The sequence below is a fragment of the Peromyscus californicus genome, unplaced genomic scaffold (assembly GCF_007827085.1).
Source record: "Peromyscus californicus insignis strain IS unplaced genomic scaffold, ASM782708v3 Scaffold_11__1_contigs__length_118956290, whole genome shotgun sequence".
Classification (NCBI taxonomy): domain Eukaryota; kingdom Metazoa; phylum Chordata; class Mammalia; order Rodentia; family Cricetidae; genus Peromyscus; species Peromyscus californicus.
The window spans coordinates 7,090,406-7,111,570 of NW_026294402.1; the positions used below are offsets into that span (position 1 = coordinate 7,090,406).

Below are 21,165 nucleotides of genomic sequence, written 5' to 3' on the forward strand. Positions count from 1 at the left end.
TCCCCAATTAAATGTTTTCTCTTATAGGAGTTGCCTTGGTCACCATGTCTTTTCACAGCAGTAGAGCACTGATTTCGAGAATTGGCCAGTCTGGTTTTCCAGAAGGAACACAGAGACTAGTCTTGGTTCTGGTCTTCCCTTGCCATGCAATTTGAATCTTATATTAAAATTGTTTGTAAAATATTGTGAGCATAAAATAGGCTGTGTAAGAGAAATCTATGCAGCCTAGAACACTGTTAAAGAGATATACCACTAAGCTAACTGTTGATCTGCACCTGTAATCCCATCACTCAGGAGGCTGAGGCAGGAAGATGGCCATGAGTTCAGGCCATTCTGGACCACATAGTAAGGTCAAGGCCAGCTTCCATTCAGTGTGATAGTCTATCTAAAAAAATGACAACAAACAAAAGAAAATAGACCACTAAAATGGTAAAAAATGTATTTTTATTGGTAAATATCATTTTAACCTAAAAATAAAAGCCAATTAGACAAGCTGACAAGCTTGAGTCCTGTGGTATCCTCCATGCCAGAGGCTGAGGTAGGAAGATCACAAATTCAAGGCCTACTTGGGCAAAATAAAACTATAACAACAACAACAGCAAATAAAACAAAAGGAGGTCTGAGGTTATAGCCTGGTGTGTGCTAGACTCTGGGTTCTGTACCAGGAAGCTGGGGTGTGTGTAGGAGATAAGCTCAATTTGAACACAAGCAGTGCTAAATCAATAATTCTATCAATAACCTTTATTTTATTAAAAAGTTTTATATTTAACTATGTGTATGGATGATACCTGTGCATATGAATACAGGTGTCCAGAGAGCCCCGACGGGTACCCCACATTCCTTGGAGCTGGAATTAGAGTCAGTTGTGTGGTGGCTCACATAGCTGTCAGGAACTGAACTCAGGTTCCTTAGAGAACACTGCGGGCCCTCAGTTGTGCAACCACATCTCCATCCCCACACCTGCCTTCATTGTGTCACCTGCAGGATCACTCACTGCTCAGCAGCTGATCAGCAGGGAGCACTGTCCATCAATGGGAACTGTTTTCTGTATAGCGATGGTCACCAGGAAGACTGAACAAAAACTTCCAGTGTGACAAAGTCTGCAGGAATAGCCAGCTCACTCTGCTTTTCATACACAAGATTTGGACATGTGATTTATAAGTTTAAGGCTTTCTACAATATAATTTTAAAATATTCATCCCATGAGCATATATAACAATTATTTAATAGGTGATATTCCTTACATAAGGAGTGTTTACTCTATACAAGCTATTTTTTAATTTGCATATATATATATATATATATATATATATATATATATTACAGCCAATTTACTAAAATAACATAGAGAAACAAAAGAAGCATAAACACATCTAGTATTTAAGCATGAGATGCTTAATAATGGATCCTTACCACCAAACCCCTGTTCTAATGGACTGGCGATTGGAGGGGACAATCAAGGCTAATACTCCACAGTTCCAGACATATTTCCATTTTGGACTTTATGAGTCTACTCAGTTTCTCAAAGTGTATAGTATTGCCAATTAACCACTTTCTGTTATAAATAAAGTACAAATGTCAATATGGCCAGAACTGCAGTGGTAACAGGGACAGGCACTCTCTGTGAGTTCATTGTACTCACAGAATGCTTTCTAACAGTAACACAAAAAGTCAGTTTTCCTTTGAACTAGAGTTTCAGAAAATAGGTATTTTTCTTTAAGAAGATTCATACTAAACCCCTTCAGATTGTGGTTTTCTGCATATCTTTTTCTTCTATTTTTATTAGTTTTCTAAATTGAAAGAATTCTGCTGGACACTGAGCTGTTTGCTTTTCCTAGACCACATTTAACTGTTTTATCTTTTCTTCACTGCTGCTTTTATGGAAAGATATATGTAATAATTTTCTGTATAAATGTGTAAAAGCACAAGAGCCAAATGTAAGAACTTTCAGGACAAACAGCTCTTTCTAAGCACCCCTTGGCTCAGACCCTCATGCTGAAACAACTGTATGTCTGACACATTGTGTGAATTAGGTAATGCAATGTATGACTCAAAGACATTTTATTAAACCCATTTATGTGTATACTTTACAAAGGCATAAAGATCGAGCTATCATGACTGCCCACAGTCTTGGTGACACTAAGGAGCCACTATCAAGTGTTTCCTGTTTATGTCTGCAATCATTTCAGCTCCACGTGTAAACACATGTGTGCACACATATTTTGCAGGAGCATGTAGTAGACCCTCCATAATGCAAATGTAATTTACAGGAAATCATTCTGCTCACTATAAATACTGTCCACATGTTTACACACCAATGGTCTTACACAGAATTGGATTCCATATCAAACAACAGGAGGGATTTAATTTTTACTGCTGCTTCTTACTTGACCCCAGAAAAACTACACTCTCACAGTTTACACTCACCAAGAGTGTGTGACAGTCTCTACTTCCCCACACCTACACCCACAGAAAGCCATAAAACCAAAACTTCCAAACACGTATGCCACAGTACTCATATAGTTATAAGAATCATTTCTTCTTTTCTTTTTAAGGTGAAGACAACAGTGAGGTGAAATATCATAACCAAAATTGCACAGGGGTTGTAGAAAATTTAACAAAAGGTTGCAGAATTGAAAGCTAAGCGAGGCTTAAACTCGCCTGTTAGGCAGCTATGTTCACGTTATTAGGTGCTTGGAAGTATTTTCCTAGGGACATATTTTATGAAATAAGGAAATGAATTCAGAAAATTAAAATGTGAGACTGATTATATTTTAAATTTAAATAATCTATAATTTAGGAATATGAATAACTCTTTGCTTCACTTACACTTCCTGTTCACTTATATGTTTATTTATATTATTTAATAGAGATATATTCAAAGCCTCTGGAATACCATATCATGTTATTAATTTATGTCATATAAATATTTTGTCCAATATTTCATTTTTTCAGAGTCTAAAGCTTGCTTTGGTCAGTACTAACTTCTTTGAAATGATTTTAACATCTCTTGCTTTTCTTTTTCTTTCCAGTTGTTTAACCAATGTGTTTATTTTTTCTCCATAAGTGTAAATAATGATTCCCTCTTTGGCTATGAACAGAGATCTATGTAAAATTAATCTTAATGTCTTCTTTTATTAAGTTATATATCTTCTATGTTTGACCACATATTTTATTTTGACATTTTTTTCATGTGCTGTGATGACCTAGCTTCGGGTCTGAGCACATAGAGCTACAGATAAGCAGTAAACAATCACAACCCTGCTTCATAGATGCAGGTCAGATGGAAGCAGGGCTGAAGTAGCAATTCCTGCTGCTGCTGGCCAAGCTTCTGAAATATACATAAGCATTTGCTTCTTGGAAGCCCAGTATGCGGCCGATTTACATTGGACTCTCATTTGGCTCCCTCTTTTCCTCTGTTATAGATGCTTTTCTCATCTATCTGTGAAAGATGTGGGTTTTTTCTAACACTTTCTTACACTTAACATATTTATTTTTAAAGGCTGTGGTTAATATAAAAATGTACATCTTTAAAATCTTTCTAGCAGGGTTTTATATACACTACACTGGCCTTATACTTACCATGCTGCTGTGGGTAGCATTCAACTCCTGATCCTCCTGCATCTACTTCCCAAGTGCTGAAGTAGCAGATATGAACTACTGTGCCCAGATGTTTGCTTGCTTTGAAGGCAATCTTGATATGTGGTCCAGCATAACTTCTCATCTCCAGAACCAGGAAATTAGGATTCCAGAGTATACATACATGATAAACTCTATATTTTTTAAGAGTATAGATTTATATTTTTAAATTAAATCTCTTTTTTTTTTTTTTTTTTGGTTTTTCGAGACAGGGTTTCTCTGTGTAGCTTTGCGCCTTTTCTGGATCTTGCGCCGTAGACCAGGCTGGCCTCGAACTCACAGAGATCCGCCTGCCTCTGCCAATTAAATCTCAATTGCATGGTTCAAAACCATTAGATACTTAATAATATCATCCAGTACCCTGGGAAAGATACTAAAATGTACCTAATATCTGTAGCAAGAACTGAGGTAAATTGTAAACGCAAGTTTCATTCTGTACTCAAAAGTTAATGAATATTGGAACCCAGCTTCTCAGTGGGTGAGCAGAAGCTGGGGGAGATGAGGTAACTCTAGGGACTTGGGGAGGCATGTGTCTAGGATTCACACCACAGACTGTTTTGATTCCCACGCCTGTACTCTATATGCAACAGTGTGACATTTCATATAACACTATCTCTAAATCATGGCTGTGTCCTAGCACTGAGCACATCTTTTGGATGTGAGTTTGTTTTGAATATGAAAATGTCATCTATTTGACTACATTAACTCTCATTTTACTAAAACGTATGTTGCTCTGTAATATAGTGAATAGATGCAGAAATACTAAGATATAACCCATAAAAAACATTTGGGTTCACCCCATGAGAATGTATAATTGTGATGTATATGTGCATGTATATGTGTGCACATGTGTGTGCACATGTGTGAGGGTGCATATGCATGCATGTGGGGATCTCTGTGAAGGGCAGGGCACAACCTCAGGTGTTTTATCATGTTGTGTGACACAGGGTCTTCATCTGAACTAAGAAGTACGAGTAGGCCAGGCTGTCTGGCCAGCAAGATCCAGGGATCTTCTTGTCTCTACCTCCCCAGAGCTGGGATTTCAAGAGCACCAAGGCCCCGGGCTGTCTTTCCATTAACTTGGAGAGTCAAACCCAGGTCCTCGGGCTTGTGAGGCAGGCATTTCCTGACTGAGCTCTGAGTTGTTATTTAAAAATGATTCAAATGGATTATCTCATTCAGTAATGGCTTCAAACTCTAAAATAGAAATCATATTTATATTTAGTGCAAAAATGACAGAAGAAAAATAGATAAAGACTGGAATATTTAAATGATTTTACTGTCCATGTTTTTAAACATCTGAAATAGAATGAGAGAAAGCATCACAGCAAACCTAAATGTTCAAATATAAAAAAATACTGTTCTGAGTTTCCTATAGTCACAGTCTCAACATACATTATATGTTTTAGATGAGCAAAAGCTGCATGTCACAATCCATTTGATGGTCAAGAAAGTGCTAGAATGTGAGCTGGAGAGGAGGCTCAGCCCTTAAGAGCACTGACTGCTTTTCCAGAGGACCCAGATTTGAATCCCAGCTCACAACCTTCTGTAACTCCAATTCCAGGGAATTTGATGCCTTCTTCTGGATTTTATAGGTACTGTATGCACATGGTTCACATGCATTCATGCAGGCAAAACACACATGAAAATGAAATAAAAATAAAATGAATCATAAAAAAGAAATTACTATAATGTGCTATTCTCCATATTACCTTATTTTAAAATTTAATTCCAGACAATGGGGGAAAGAAAATGTTAGGCTACATTGTACATAGTAGGATGATTATTATTTTGAGTTATTCTTTCATTGAGAGATGTATTCTAAGAATCATATAAAACATTTCTTATTGAGAAGCAGAGTGAAAATAGTAGAGTGATACTGATTAAGACATTGTCACACACTGGGTGCCATATTTTACTTTGACATTTAAACGATACTTTGTAATTGTGTGTGTGTGTGTGTGTGTGTGTGTGTGTGTGTGTGTGTAAATGTGGGCATTCATTTATGTGTAGGCATAGAGAGGCCAGAGATAGACTTCAAGTGTCTTCCTCTGTGGCTCCCTACCTTGTTGTGGTATGGTGCCCACAAGTGAATATGGAACACATACAAACAAGGGTACCTGTGCACAGAACAAGGCACAATGTCTCTATCAACCTCCAACTTATCATCTTGAGGTAAGATCTTTCCCTGAGTTAGAAGCTCACAGTGTTCTCTAGGCTGCTAGTTAGCTAGCTGTTGGGTTCCTCTATGCCACAATGTTGCGGTTGCAGGCGCATGCATCTATGCACGCATTTTTATGTGGGTACTGGGGATTTGAATTCAGATTCTTGTTCTTCAGAACACATGTCCTTACTATTGAACTACCTTCCCAACACCTCTCATCTATTTTGTGAGACAAGATTTCTCACTGAACCCAGAGTTCACTCATTTGCCTAGACTGACTCTCTAACAAGCTCTCAACCTTCCCGTCTCTACCGCCTACCAGTGGAGTTGCAAGGGTGGGTTTCCATGTAGTGGGAAACTTCTGATCTTCTCTCTTCTGTAGTATGACCATTCCTTTGACAGGCATTTTACTTCTGCACACATTTCAATGGCAATGACTAACCCAGTGTTCTGCTGGGATCACATTTATTTTATTGAGTAGACCTGTAGACTTATCATTATGAAGCCAATAAACAGTAATGTTAAAATTGTATTCATAATTAATTCTTACTGGGTTATGTGTATTTACTTAATTATGTTAATATTCTGACTTTTGTGTAAACAAAATAGAATATGTGTCAGAAACCTGAAATAAGAAACCCAGGCAGTTTTAGTCTTTAAGTATGAAAGTCAACAGAAATCTCTTTTTTGATCCATTTACGTATTTTTTTCAGTATCATTTAAGAAATAAATTTTTACTTAAATAGCAAAACTGAAAGTTCAGAATAAGTAGGAGACAATGTTACCTGCAAAGGTGAATATAAGAGGAGTGTGAACCAGCCTTCATTTCAGCAGAGTCAAGGTGTTACTTATAGAGATACTGTACAAGTGAAGAAAGCTATTGATTTTTCCTTTTTTTTGTTGAACTTATTTGGGAAGAATTTTCCTTTTTAGTTCTGTCCTGAGCAAGGTCCCCAGAGCACGTTACTGACCATAGGATGATGAAAGTAGGGACAGGCCATACCAGTCAGATTCGTGGATCAGAATGTTCAAGATGAGCCACCAATAACAAATACTGAAAGTGTCAGGAATACTCAGAGAGTCTGCCAGGATGCATCATGCAGCGGCCTGCGGGAAGGCGTCCCTCCTGCTGTTCAGCCAAACACAAACAGAATCCACTCTACCTGATCTGACATGACATTGAAAAATGAAAAAGAAGGAACAGTCGTAAACCACACGGAAGCCAGCCTAGGCAGTTGTTGCCCTGTTTCTGGAGAGTGCCCTTCACTTATGGACCAATGACCTTGTCTTTGGAAGAATACTCTTGCTGATGAAGCTCATGGAATTCTACCTGGGTGCAAGCAAAAGATCTTGCCTCATTTCACTGAGGCCTGTATTCTCAGAGACCTGGACCAACAGCAAGTTTTATGTCACTCTAAAAACTCAAAGAAACAAAAGCTGAAAAGCCCTGTGCTACTTGGGGACTGGAAGAATAACAAAAGTTTGACATCTCCCAACCTGCAGTGTCGATGTTTAAAGAAACAAAGAGGTGTATTTAGGAACATCAGAAAGTCTCCCCAAGACTGCTGGAATTATCTTCACTTGGGAAAACCTGCCAGCCCTCCAATATTGCTACTTCGGCTTGCTTCCAAAATGATAAGGGGATTATTCAAAAGATATGTTATGAAAAATTCCTTAAAATCTCAAGGAAACCTGTTCTCTGCACATCATACTATTTTCAAAAATCAGCGAGTGTAACAGCTCTTTCCCCTGGAACTAATACACAAAAGAGCATAGCTACTGATGATCAATACCCTGACCTCAGAAAGCTGCATGGCTCTTCATGCCCTCAGCGATTCAGTATTTCGTGTCATGTGTCATTCTTTTAAGGGGGATCTTCAGCAGAACACCACATGAAAGCAGGAAACGGGACAGTGTTAGTATGTGCTGGTAGAATATGGTATGAGTTTGAGGCTATTCTGAACTAGAAAGAGAGCTAGAAAGATGGTTCATTAGTTAAGAGAACTTACTACTCTACTAGAGGACTAGAGTTCAGCTCCAAGTCCCTACATCAGGTGACTCACAGTCACCTGGAACCCCAACAAAAAGGGATCCAATCATCCATTCTGACCTCTGTATAAACTCTCCACACACACATCAGACACATATAGATAAAATAAAACAAAAAATAAAATAAAATACATCTCTTAAAAAGCAGAAAACTATGTTTAGTTGTGCCCCTTGTATACTTGATCTCTCCCAGACTTTTTAATCATGAAGGGGTATTGTAATTTGTCTAAGGCTTTTTCAGCAGCAAATGAGATGATCATGTGATTTTTTTTTTTCTTCTAGTTCATTTATATGGTGGATTACACTGACAGATTTTCATACATTGAACCATCCATGCCTCTCTGGAATGAAGCCTACTTGATCATGGTGGATGATCTTTCTGATGTGTTCTTGGATTTGGTTTTTGAGTATTTTGCTGAGTATTCTTGCATCAATGTTCATGAGAGAAATTGGTCTGTAACTCTCCCTCTTTGTTGAATCTGTGGTTTGGATATCAGGGTAATTGTGGTCAAGGACACTATAAGAAAACCCACAGGATAAATTAACCTGTGCTCCTAGGGGCACACAGAGACTGAACTGACAACCAGGGAGCCTACATGGGACTGACTTAGGCCCTCAGCAAATGTGTTGCAGTTGTGTAGCTTGGTCTTCTTGTGGATGTGAAAGCAGGGGCTGTCTCTGACTCTTGTTGGTTTGGGGACCCTATACCTCATACCGGATTGCCTTATCCAGCCTTACTATAAGGGAGGTGCTTAGTCTTACTTGATATGCCATGTTTTTGCTGAGAGTCATGGGAGACCTGATCTTTCCTGAACAGAAAAGGAGGAAGAGTGGACTGGGAGTGGGGAGCAGAGGGGAAGTGGAAGGGAGGGACTAGAAGGAGATGAGGGAGGGGGAGAACTTGTGATCTAGTTGTAAAACAAATGAACAAATAAATAGTAAATGCTCACCCGATTTTAATGTGAAATAAGTATTTTTTTTCTAAGCAACTTATTTTTTTTTTAATTTATTTTAATTTATTTTGCAATACAATTCAGTTCTACATATCGGTCACGGATTCCCTTGTTCTCCCCCCTCTCGTCCCCCTCACCTTCCCCCCAACGCCCCCCCCCCCATTCCCATCTCCTCCAGGGCAAAGCCTTCCCCACAGACTGAGGTCAACCTGGTAGACTCAGTCCAGGTAGGTCTAGTCCCCTCCTCCCAGGCCGAGCCAAACAATCCTGCATAGGCCCCAGGTTTCAAACAGCCAACTCATGCAATGAGCACAAGATCTGGTCCCACTGCCTGGATGCCTCCCAAACAGATCAAGCCAATCAACTGTCTCACCCATTCGGAGGGCCTGATCCAGTGGGGACCCCTCAGCCATTGGTTCATAGTTCATGTGTTTCCATATTTTTTTTGTTACAAGTTTTTTTTTAATTTTTATTTTTATTTTGCAATACAATTCAGTTCTACATATCAGCCACAGATTTCCTTGTTCTCCCCCCTCCGGCCCTCCTCACCTTCCCCCCAGCCCACCCCCCATTCCCACCTCATCCAGGGCAAAGCCTCCCCCTAGGACTGAGATCAACCTGGTAGACTCAGTCCAGGCAGGTCCAGTCCCCTCCTCCCAGGCTGAGCCAAGCGATCCTGCATAGGCCCCAGGTTTCAAACAGCCAACTCATGCAATGAGCACAGGACCCGGTCCCACTGCCTGGATGCCTCCCAAACAGATCAAGCCAATCGACTGTCTCACCCATTCAGAGGGCCTGATCCAGTTGGGGACCCCTCAGCCATTGGTTCATAGTTCATGTGTTTCCATTTGTTTGGCTATTTGTCCCTGTGCTTTATCCAACCTTGGTCTCAACAATTCTCGCTCATATAAACCCTCCTCATTCTCGCTAATTGGACTCCCAGAGATCCACCCGGGGCCTAGCCATGGATCTCTGCATCCAGATCCCTCAGTTTCTAACATGAAAATTAAGGTGTTTGGCTATCCCATCACCAGAGTAGGTCAGTTCGGGCTGTATCTCGACCATTGCCAGCAGTCTGTTGTGGGGGTATCTTTGTGGATTTCTGTGGGCCTCTCTAGCACTTTGCTTCTTCCTATTCTCATGTGGTCTTCATTTAACATGGTCTCCTATTCCTTGTTCTCCCAGTCCAATTAAGAAATGGGCTATAGAACTAAACAGAGAATTCTCAACAGAGGAAACTCAAATGGCTGAAAGACATTTAAGGAATTGCTCAACATCCCTAATCATCAGGGAAATGCAAATCAAAACAACTCTGAGATACCACCTTATGCCTGTCAGAATGGCTAAGATCAAAAACACTGAAGACACCTTATGCTGGAGACGATGTGGAGCTAGGGGAACTCTCCTCCACTGCTGGTGGGAATGCAAGCTTGTACAACCACTTTGGAAATCAATATGGCGCTTTCTTAGAAAATTGGGAATCCATCTCCCCCAAGATCCAGCTATACCACTCTTGGGCATATACCCAAGAAATGCTCCATCACACCACAAGAGCACTTGTTCAGCTATGTTAATATCAGCATTGTTTTGTAATAACCAGAACATGGAAACAACCTAGATGCCCTTCAACTGAAGAATGGATAAACCAAATATGGTACATATACACAATGGAATACTACTCAGCAGAGAAAAACAATGACATCATGAGGTTTTCAGACAAATGGATGGATCTAGGAAAAATCATCCTGAGTGAGGTAACCTAGACTCAGAAAGACAAACAAGGTATGTACTCACTCATAGGAAGATACTAGATGTGGAAAAAGGATGACTGGACTGCTACTCACATCACCAGGGAGGCTACCTGGAAAACAGGACCCCAAGAAAGACAAGAGGATCGCCCAATGACAGAGAAATGGAAGAGATCTACATGAACAGTCTGGACATGAGTGGGGGTAATGAAGGACGAGGGTCAAGGGAAAGAGAGCTTGGGGGAGCAGGAGATGCCAGCTGGATCAAGAACAGAGAGGGAGAACAAAGCAACTTATTTTAACAGCATTGCTGAGGGGATTTTGAGAGAGTAGAAAGCAAAAACTGTTGGAAGGCAGAGAAGTCCGAAAGAGAGCATGCTAGTAAATTGAGAATCAACCAGCATCAGAGGGGAGGCTAAAAGAGTGCCAGAATGTCCCGTCTTGTCCTATTGCTTTCTACAAACATTTTTTCCTCATCCACTGGGAATTCTGAGGGCAGTGGACTATTTCTCCTGTCCCCAAGGGGTCTGTGGTTTATTAGAAAGCAGAAACAGACTTGTATGTCAATCTCTATGTAGGGGACATAGGGAACAAGGGAAGAAGTCCATGTAATCACAAAAAACAGATGCCACAAAGTGCCTATTCATCAATTCTCATGTTTTCATATGAAATGCTTAAGGTACTAAAGTGAAACCTTAATTAACACCCATTTTACATATGAAGGCATTATCTTGGAGAATTTAAAAGATACATTTCATATAAAACACTTAGTGTGTTTCCAAATCAAGTGTGCCTAATTTCATACAAGAAGTGATGACATTCTTTTAAAAATATAAAATACTTCATTTATTCATTGAGTGGAAAATTGAATGATTGACTGAATAACTTCTTGGGCTATCAGGTTATATATAGACATGGATTAATTTATTTTCATCTTATGCTTATGAGTGCTTTGCCTGTATGCATGTATGTGCACTGCGTGTAATCCTGGTACCCATGCAGTACAGAAGAAGTCACTTCCCTTGAAACTGGAGTTTAGGATGGTTGTGAGCCACCATATGATTGCTGTGAATCACACCAGGTTCTCTGCGAGAACAGCAAGTGTTCTCTACTGCTGACAACCTCTCCAATACTCCCAAATCTAAAACTATTTACCTGTATTCTATTGTTCTATGGACACCCCCTTGCTGCTGAAAATAAAGTAAGTTACACTGTGACAACAGCATCTCAGGGTCAGTGAACACTGGACTACATTTGTGGTTTAAGTTTATGCAAGAAACCACTGAAGAGGGAATTCAAATGTCCATTAAACTAAATGTTAAACAAATACAGGGTAATTTAAGGCCATTCTGGATGATTCACATCAAGTTAATGTTTTCTTCCTTCAAGGTTTACTTAACCTGGACCTCACTCATGTGCATATGCTCATGAAGGGGACTGAGAACAGACAGTACACTAGAATCAGTGGCCCAGTCAATCAGCCAAAGCTCACTTATGGACACCCTGGGTTAAGTAGAATATATTAAAAAAATCAAAACAAAACCAAAGCTCTATGGCCAGTATAGGAAGAATATAAACATAAGTGCGTGTATAATTGAGTGCATTCAAGGGTCTGTGTGTTTGTGTGTGTGTGCATATGTGTGTGTGCATATTCATATGTATGTTTGTATATGGGCACACATGCGTATGTGTTGTGCTTACATACAATGCATTTTCATTACGCACACAAATCTCTGAATGATTTTTTTCAAAAGTCTGCTAGTTAAGCGAGTACAGAACATGAGATTGCTAGGAGTATAAATTTCTGCTACATTTTCAAAGGAACTTTTAATTTCTAAAATATTTAAATAAACACATTGTTAATCCATTTTAATTAAGTACATTTTTACAAGTCGTTTTTGTGTGTGTGTTGTCTTTCATTATGCCTCAAATGTAACCTGCTCAGTGTTCAGCCTTATCCTAAACTTTTGCCTCTCAATGAGAGCTGGGTGGATAATTCTAGTGTCATTTCATGAACGGCTGTAACTCTGCAGTGGCTCTTATCTCTGTCCCCAGAGTGTACTGATCATCTGGTACATTAAAAGTTTCCCAGGCCTTTACAATCAGTCATGCTGTGTACAGTAAACTCAAGTGTTAAAGGAGAGCTGGCCCCATCTTTGAATTATTATCCCCTCTCTGCTCTTAGTGTGTGAGTCTACAAGTCACACATTTACCCCAGGAAACTATGTTCTCTTCCTTGCCAGGTCTCCAAATTATTCCATGTTTGTGCTTTTCCCTGAAGTTTCTCATTGCCATTACTACCTTAGATCAGGCCTTATCAATTATGTCTTAATTTTTTTGATTATCTTATCAACTGTTCACTTGAAATAAACATTATTCCTTTCAGTTCCTTCTCTAGCCTCAATATCAGGTAGTCTTTCTAGAGGCGTGAGCTCTGTATGACAAGCAATCCTTCATCTTCATAAGAACAATACCCACGTTTTATGCTGTGTTATGCCACGGCCTTTGTGTGAGTCAGCCAGTCATAGCACTCACTTGCTAATTTAACAAGCAGCCTGCCTTATGATACAGTCCGTGGCAAATGGCTTGTTCATAGCAGGTGATGTCACCATTTAATGAAAGATACTAGAGGTATATATATATATGTGAGCATTTTAATAACTATAGTATAGAAACTAGAATTAATACTTTAATTTTAAGATTATATCTTATTCTCTAGCCAGGCAGTGGTGGCACATGCCTTTAATCCCAGGACTTGTGAGGCAAAGGTAGGCGGATCTCTGTGAGTTCAAGGGCAGACTGGGCTACAACAGAGTAAGTTCTAGGAAAGGCTCCAAAGCTACCCTGAGAAACCCTGCTTCAAAAAAAAAAAAAGAAGAAGAAGAAGAAAACAACAACAAATGTTATATCTTATTCCCAATTGAAAAAGCAACTTTTGAAAATCATTATTTATGAGCAAAGATATAAAGTCAAGCTGCTAGAGTCTCTAAATGTATGAAGAAGAGGTGTCACTCTTCGTAAACCACAACATTTCATTTCCATTGTGTGTCTTAGCTTGAGATAAATACCCTCTGCAAAACAAACAAGCAAACAGAGAAAAAAACATTGAATATAGCAAAGGAAAAGTGGGTATGAGGGCCACCTGTGGGAGTGTGCCCAGTGTGTGGTTCCCTCCTTGTCTCTCTTTACCTTGTCCCTCTCTAAAAGGCTAATTCTCACAGAGTGTCTAATGCTAACAGGCTGGAAAACATGTATAAAAATCTTGTATTCCAAAGCACACGATTTTTTCCCCTTTTCTAAAGCCTCTGACATGTTTTTCTTCACACATTAAAGTTATACCAGCTTCTTGGACAGCATTACCACAAAGTAACAAGATTTTCTTCACCTTTTAAACTCAAGATCTGAAGCGGGTTGGCAATTGTGAAATAATTATTTATTCCAATTAAGATAAAAGGCACAGTTTGAAGGATAGAGCTGTGCCATTAAACATGTTAGACAAATAGATGCATTTTAGAATGTAGTCTGTGTAAGCTCTGATGGCAAGTTGCAGCTTGTAGGAAAGCAGAAGGCCATGCAGTTGTGTTGCTTTGGAGGTAGACTTTGAATACAGAGTGAACACATGCTTCGGAAGACTAAGAGGCATTTCATTTAGTCCTCAGTTAGCCACATGCAGCTGATCACTTCCATAGTTGATGAAGCCCTGGAGTCTCATCAGGGCAGGGCAGCTTCCTTTCCCTGATTTGAACATCTCAGAGTGGAACTATAGCTGATGAATGTGTGGGCTCCTCCACAGGATTTAATGCCAGGGAAGCAACCTCCTGAGCTATTTCTTTCTCCTGTAATAAATTGCCATTAATGATTTTAAAAAACTATCAGAATAGAGGCAAAGCAATGGTAAATTTTACTGAAGTTTCACAGATATATAAATATCCACACTATTCAGTTTTAATAATGAGATGTACTGATAATATGCACAAAAGGTGATTTTTAAAAACATTCTGTCAAACTTCAAGAGCCAAACATCTGTCTAAATTTCATGTCACTGGGTGGGGGGCCTCCATGAATACCCCAGTATTACTCTTATGCCATTCTCTAGCCTGTTCCTGTGTAATTTTTTCTCTGTGCATCTCTCTGTCTCTGTTTCTCTGTATCTCTTTCTAGCTTTGTATCTGTCTCTGTCTCTGCCTCTCTCTGTGTCTCCTTGTCTCTGTCTCTCTGCCTCTCTATCTTTGTCTCTCTAACTCTCTGTCTCTGTGTCTGTCCTTTCTCTGTCTCTCTGACTCTATCTCTCTCACACACTCTGTGTATGTGTGCTTCCATGCTTCTCTGTGTACAGTCATTTTAAGTGATGATGTGCTACTGTTATTCTGTCTCTTCTAGAGTAGGGTTTCTCTCCATTAATTTTGTTAGCTGAATTTTTAAGCTCAAGATGATATTCATTCAAGATCACTTTACCTGGAGGAGACAATGCTGGTATGGAATACTACTTACTGTGGCAAAAGAAATAGGATTATTTATACCCCACCATAACCTTATATTTAACAGTAATGCCATTTCTGTAGGATGTTGGATGAGTTCACCAAATAAACCCAAATGGGAATCTTTAAATGGTGTGTCAGAGATTAATCCGTATTATGATTTTTGCTCCAGCTTTATGCTTTTAGCTAATGACTCAAACCAACTTTGAATTCCTGTATATCCTTTAAGATATCTTACCAATTAGAAGAAAGACAAACTCATTCCACATAATCATAGCCTGATGAATATGAACTAAATGATCTTACCAAGTCTTGTTTGTTTTTACTTGTTATTCTAAGTATGTTTTTAGAGATAAGAACATTAGTTTCCTCTGGATACATAAGATGTCCTTCCTGGAATGAGGGTCATGTGATCTACTACAGAGGTTAGTCTCTTCTCACAAGATTTTACATCTAGCCATGAATGTTCATTACTACATGGAGTTTCATGCTGGAAAGCAGAGTGCTGAGGTAAACAAGTACAAGGGTTCCTGGGAAATATATTTCCAGTTTGGAAACATTGTAGGAGAAGAATGAAAGAGCAGAGACAAAAAGTCTGTACAATGAGAGCTGATAGCCCTGTGAACACTTCAGAATTCTATTTTCTATGACAATGGTCACTAAAACTGACTTCACTAATTGACAAGATCCATCTCACAGAAATCAGATAGTCCTCAGCCACAGTTAGCATTACCATCATGGTGGTAACAGCATTATTATTATCATTAAGACCAAAACTTGATTGTCTCTTTGTATATTCATTCTTTTGAATTCATTTCTATCACTGTGATTAATCCAGGAACTTTCATTTATTTTAAAATACTATGGTATTAAAAATTATTGAGTGTGTGTATGTGTCTGCCTGTCTGCATGTCTTCCGTGTGTGTGTGTCTGTCTGTCTGTCTGTCTGTCTTCTCTCTGTGTGTATATTTGTCTGTCCATCTGTCTGTATATGTATGTGTGTGTGTGTCAAGTCAGAGAATAACAATAATCAATTCTTTTCTTCCATTATTTTGGTTCCAGGAATTAAAGGCAGGTCATGTGCATAGTGGCAATTACCTTCTTTTGCCAAGCCATCTTACAAATCCTTTAGCATAATTTGTAATAATCTTTATTTTTTGCCTCAAGGGAGTGTACCAGGCTCTGCTGACTCCCCATGGGAGACCTTGCCTTGGAGGAGGTGGGAATGGGGAGGTGGGTTGGGTGGGAAGGCTGGGCGGTGAGAGGAAGGAGGACAGAGAATCTGTGGTTGATATGTAAAATGAGTAGAAAATCTCTTAATAAAAAAAAGTTTGATTCACAAATAAGTTTGGGTTTCTATGTTTTCTTGTCCCCATTCTTGCAGTGTCCCCATTATCCACGCCCATTACACAGTCTCTTACACACTCACTACAAATGATGAACCTACATTCATACTCATTGTCTCCAAACACCATAGTTTACAGTAGATGTGCACATCATTGTCACTGTACATGCCTGGGTTTTGAAAAACAGGTAATAACATTCATCCATTACTGGGGTGTCACACAGAATAGTCTCACCGCCTTAATGATCCTATTTTCCACCTATTTCTCTATCTCTTCCTGGCTTTCCAGGAAGCACTAATCAATTTTCTATCTCCAAGCTTTGACTTTTCAGAAATGTTTTAGCTGGAAAGGGACAGCATGTAGCCTTTCAGACTGCTCTCTTTCATCTCGTCACATGTGTTGAGATTTCATCAATCTCTTCTTTTCTTTCAACATCCAGCAGTCTGGATGAACCAGCGTATCTTCACCTACTCCACTACTGAAATGACTTTGTTTCCAAGTTTCATCAGTAACTGGTAAAACTGCTGTAAAAGCCCACATGCATGGTTCTGAATGGAAGTTTACAGTGCCCTGGGTCAATGGCAGAAAGCAAGGAAGTCAGAGGAATATGAGGGGTTTTGTAAGACAGAAACACACAGCTGTCCTCTGACTTCCACACATACACCACAGCACATAGATAGTGCATATACACAGTAAATAAATGAATAAATAAAGCTTTCAAAATCACCTCTCTCTAAATTGTAACCACTTAGGTGCTGTGGGATGTCTTTCTGTATGCTGTGAATATGAGTGGCTCCCATTAGATAATAAATAAAGATGTTTTGACCTACAGCAAGAAAGCTTATAGCCAGGTGGGAAATCCAAGCAGAGAGACAGAGAGAAGAAGGGTGGAGTGGGGAGAGATGCCAGCCACCGTCCAGAGAGTAACAAGAGGCCAGCAGGCCGGTTAAGCCACAGCCATGTGGCAACATAGAGATTCATAGGAATGGGTTAATTTAAGATGAAAGAGCTAGCTAGCAAGAAGCTGAAGCCATAGGCCACACAGTCTGTAATTAATACAAGACTCTGAGTGATTGTTTTATAAGTAGCTGTGGCAACTCAGGCCAGGCAGGACCAAGAAACACTTAGGATATTTGTTGATCTTTTTTATTTAAAGATTTCACGGGTGGCATATATGAGTTGTGCCAAGTGGCCTGATCTATAGGATTTGAGATTTGTGAATTAAGTATTGTCTAAAGGGTGTCATATCTTACCATTATACTAATATAGTAGTTAATTTCTGTTCCTTTCCTGTAAAATGTAATACACATTGATTTATTTCTTTCTATCTGATATTTGAGAAAATACCATTTTATTTCTGTGAAACTGTCTCTTCTAGAAATACAGAAATATAATTTTATAGTTGTCATATAGAGAATGATAGTATGAATAAATTTCCCAGAAACATCGTGTGTGCGCGTGCACATGCAAACACACACACACACACACACACACACACACACACACACAAACACAAACACAAACACACACATACACACACCTTTGTTGATTATTCCACAAGTCTGATTGATCAGAACTGCCTTTGTGGGAAGTGGGAATGATGCAGAATCAGCTCCAAGTTATGTTGAACTCTCTTTATTTCACTTAAAATTCATTCATTGTCCATAATTGTTCAACCTGACATCCTCTGACCTTTGATCTGACATCCTCTACCCTCACCTTTAGGTTTTAGAGTGTATTATTAGCAAATAAATAGCTTTCTCCAGCCCAGATGTTCAGAACATCCTCAGGAAACATCTGGCACCAGTGACATAAAACCTTCTGTCACCTGCCTGCCTGGTGTTCCCACGACTGTGTTTTGTTATGTGACCGAGAGTTTCACGTAAATGGGTGGATCACGTTATTTGAAGGCAAATTGGTTCCATGTTCATAAACCAGGGCCACTCATATATGGCTCACACTATGATGCCTCATCCCTTTTGCAGTGAGGCGTGTCTTTTGTACTGACAGTGGCTGTGGCTGGATTACTACAGAGTGTATTTGTAGCTCAGGGGAGTTTATAATCCACTCCTGGAATGGCTAGGAAGAAAAGCATCTAAGGTCGTGTTCAGAGGGAGAAGTCAGGTGGGCTGCCAGGACCTGGAGCAGGAAATCCTGCTGAGTTCACAGCCATCCCCAGAGCCTGCCTAGGGATGGTCTTTATTCCAGGAAACAATCTGTAGGTGATACAGATTAAATAGTTTTTATATATTTACACATTGGAACCACACTGGCTTTGCATTTAAAGAAATGCTCACATAATGCAAACATATTCATTTGCATTTATGTCATTTGTCAATAGTGCTGAGTCTTTGCACTAGAACAGTTAAAAAGGTCAAGGCCTCTAGACTGAGAATCCTTTTTTCGGAATGCATATACTAGAAGTGTGTCAGGCCCAGTCATTGAGTCAGGAGGACTCAGCTGGTTCCCTGTCGAACCCCCTCACTTCTCTATGCTAGATCTCCAACCCCCCACCACACGTCTTCTCCCACAGCTGCATTAAGCAGGCTATTTCCACTGAGGAAAAGTAATCTTATCATATGTCTATAATCCAGAACTTCCCACTGTTTTTATCCCACTAATGATGCAAGTAAGGGTGATGACCTGCTTCCCATTGGTACTGAGGGTTATATCCATATAACAATTTAACAGAGAAATGGTAGGAAGACCCTGACAACTGTCCAAGGGATTGCCAGGGATTATGGTAAAAAGATACTAGTGAAGATGTTTTAGAAGAAGCTTGGCTGCAATGCTACTGTAATTGATCATCCAGAATATGGAGAAGTAGTTCATGTGCAGGTGACCAGCACAAGAACATATGCCAGTTGTCGGTTGAAATTGGGCTGGCTAAGGACAATTGGCTGAGGGTTCATGGGTTTTAAGAGCTTGTGACTTTCTGAAGCTTAAGTGAGGGTTTTCTTGCTATGAATGTTTATTGTGTTTGTACGTGTGCACATGTGACTTCACAATAGCACGTATGTGGAGGTCAGTGGGCATTTGTAGATTTGGTTATCTGTGTCCATCCACTATGTGGGTTCCAGGGATTGAACTCTATGTGCAAAGCCTGGAAGCAAGTGCACTTACATGCTCAGTTGTCTTGAAAGCCCTTGGAACTCATTTTCTTCAGTATTCTTAGTGTGTCTGTGATTTGGACAACATATCACATGAGAGCAAGCATGGAATTTCCCTCTGTGGTATGACAGATTTTAGAGAATTCTGGATTTTCAGAATAGGGATATGCAACATTTTTCTCATTTTTAAGACTTATTTATTTTTATTGTACATATGTGTTTGCCTACATATATGTATGCACAACATGCCTGTTCAGTGCTTGCTTCGGCTGGAAGGGGGCATCGGATCCCCTAGAACTTGAGTTTCAGTTGGTTGTGAGCCATGAAGTGAGAACTGAAACTGGGTCCTCTGTAAGAGTAGGAAGTTCTCATAACTGCTGGTCCATCTCTAAAGCCCCAATATTCAACATGCCTGATTGAAAGCAAAAGGGAATAAGAACAAAGGAATATGACAACTCAGAAGACGAAGCAATGCACTATGGGAGAGTGCCTTGCCAAGGAAAGTATTTTCAATAACCAAATATTGAGTTAATCTTAATGTCATGGTTTGTCTTGCATGGGAGAGCATGATAGTTGTGAAGAAATATAAATGAGAGGGAAAAATTAATGTCCTATAGACAGAAATAAATATTCAGCAAGGCACAAGAACAGTTGGATATTGAAGACAGGCAGCTCTGAGTGCAGATAGATGGTCAGTAGACAGAAAAGTCATCGCCGTGAGAGTCCTGAAAGCAATGGCAAGAGTTTGTGTATAGGACTATGATAGAAGATGTGAGGGTAATATGCAGCTCTGCCCCTTCACTGCAGGTGGTTAGAACAGAATGGGGGATGGTGCACAGCCTTCCCCAAGGCTTTAGGAACCTGTAACTCACTACTTCATAACACACTGATTAGTTCTTGTTGAATACAGATTCACCCTGACTCTCACAAAATATTTTTGAGAGATCTGGTGAGTTACAAAGTGTTCTGGAAATGAACCCACACTGATGGTCTTCAAAAATGAGTTAAGCTATAGAATAGCATTTCCTGTGACACATTAAGTCACACATGTAGGTAAACAAAGTCACAGGAGTTGAATCCACAAGTAGAAAGAAAGAAGTTATGAATTTTTAAGGTAATAAAGATTAGGCCAGGGCTCAGTGTGCACAGCTGTATATCTTGGGCCCTGGATTTTGCGTCCCCAAAACCCAAGTAAAAGCTAGGTGCACTGTAGGAGTGTCTGTAATCCTAGCAGTCCTACAAGATATGCAAGTGGAGACGGGAGATTTCCCCAAAGCACATAGACCAGCTGGCCTGGCAGGAATAGTGGAAAACACAACAAGGATACCAACTCTGTGTCAAACAAGGTTGAAGATGAGGACCAAAACAGGAGGTTGTCATTTTAATCTCCACACATACACTGTGGCATACACATGCTGGTATTCACACAGACACAGAGACACACAGTCACACACACACACACACACACACACACACACACACACACACACACACCACATAGAGAGAGAAACAGAAAGAGAGAGAAGCTAGATGTGCTCTGGATGTTAAGGAAACAGATTCCAAAGCCAGATCTAGAACAGACATGCTGTTGAGCTCAGGAGAAGAGTTACAAGGTATCCACACTTGACTTTGGGCTGACCCAACGTTGGTGGTTGGTAGCCATTGTCTCACAAGTGTT

At 39.8% G+C, this 21,165-nt stretch overlaps 1 protein-coding gene and 1 pseudogene across 7 annotated transcripts in view; one reads left to right on the forward strand and one right to left on the reverse strand.

The window, feature by feature from the left end:
* Cntn5 (contactin 5) overlaps positions 1 to 21,165 on the reverse strand; it is a 1,171,099-nt gene that overhangs the window by 721,061 nt on the left and 428,873 nt on the right. The gene's annotated exons all lie outside the window — the stretch shown is intronic.
* LOC128119053 (eukaryotic translation initiation factor 1-like) lies at positions 18,957 to 19,485 on the forward strand (annotated as a pseudogene).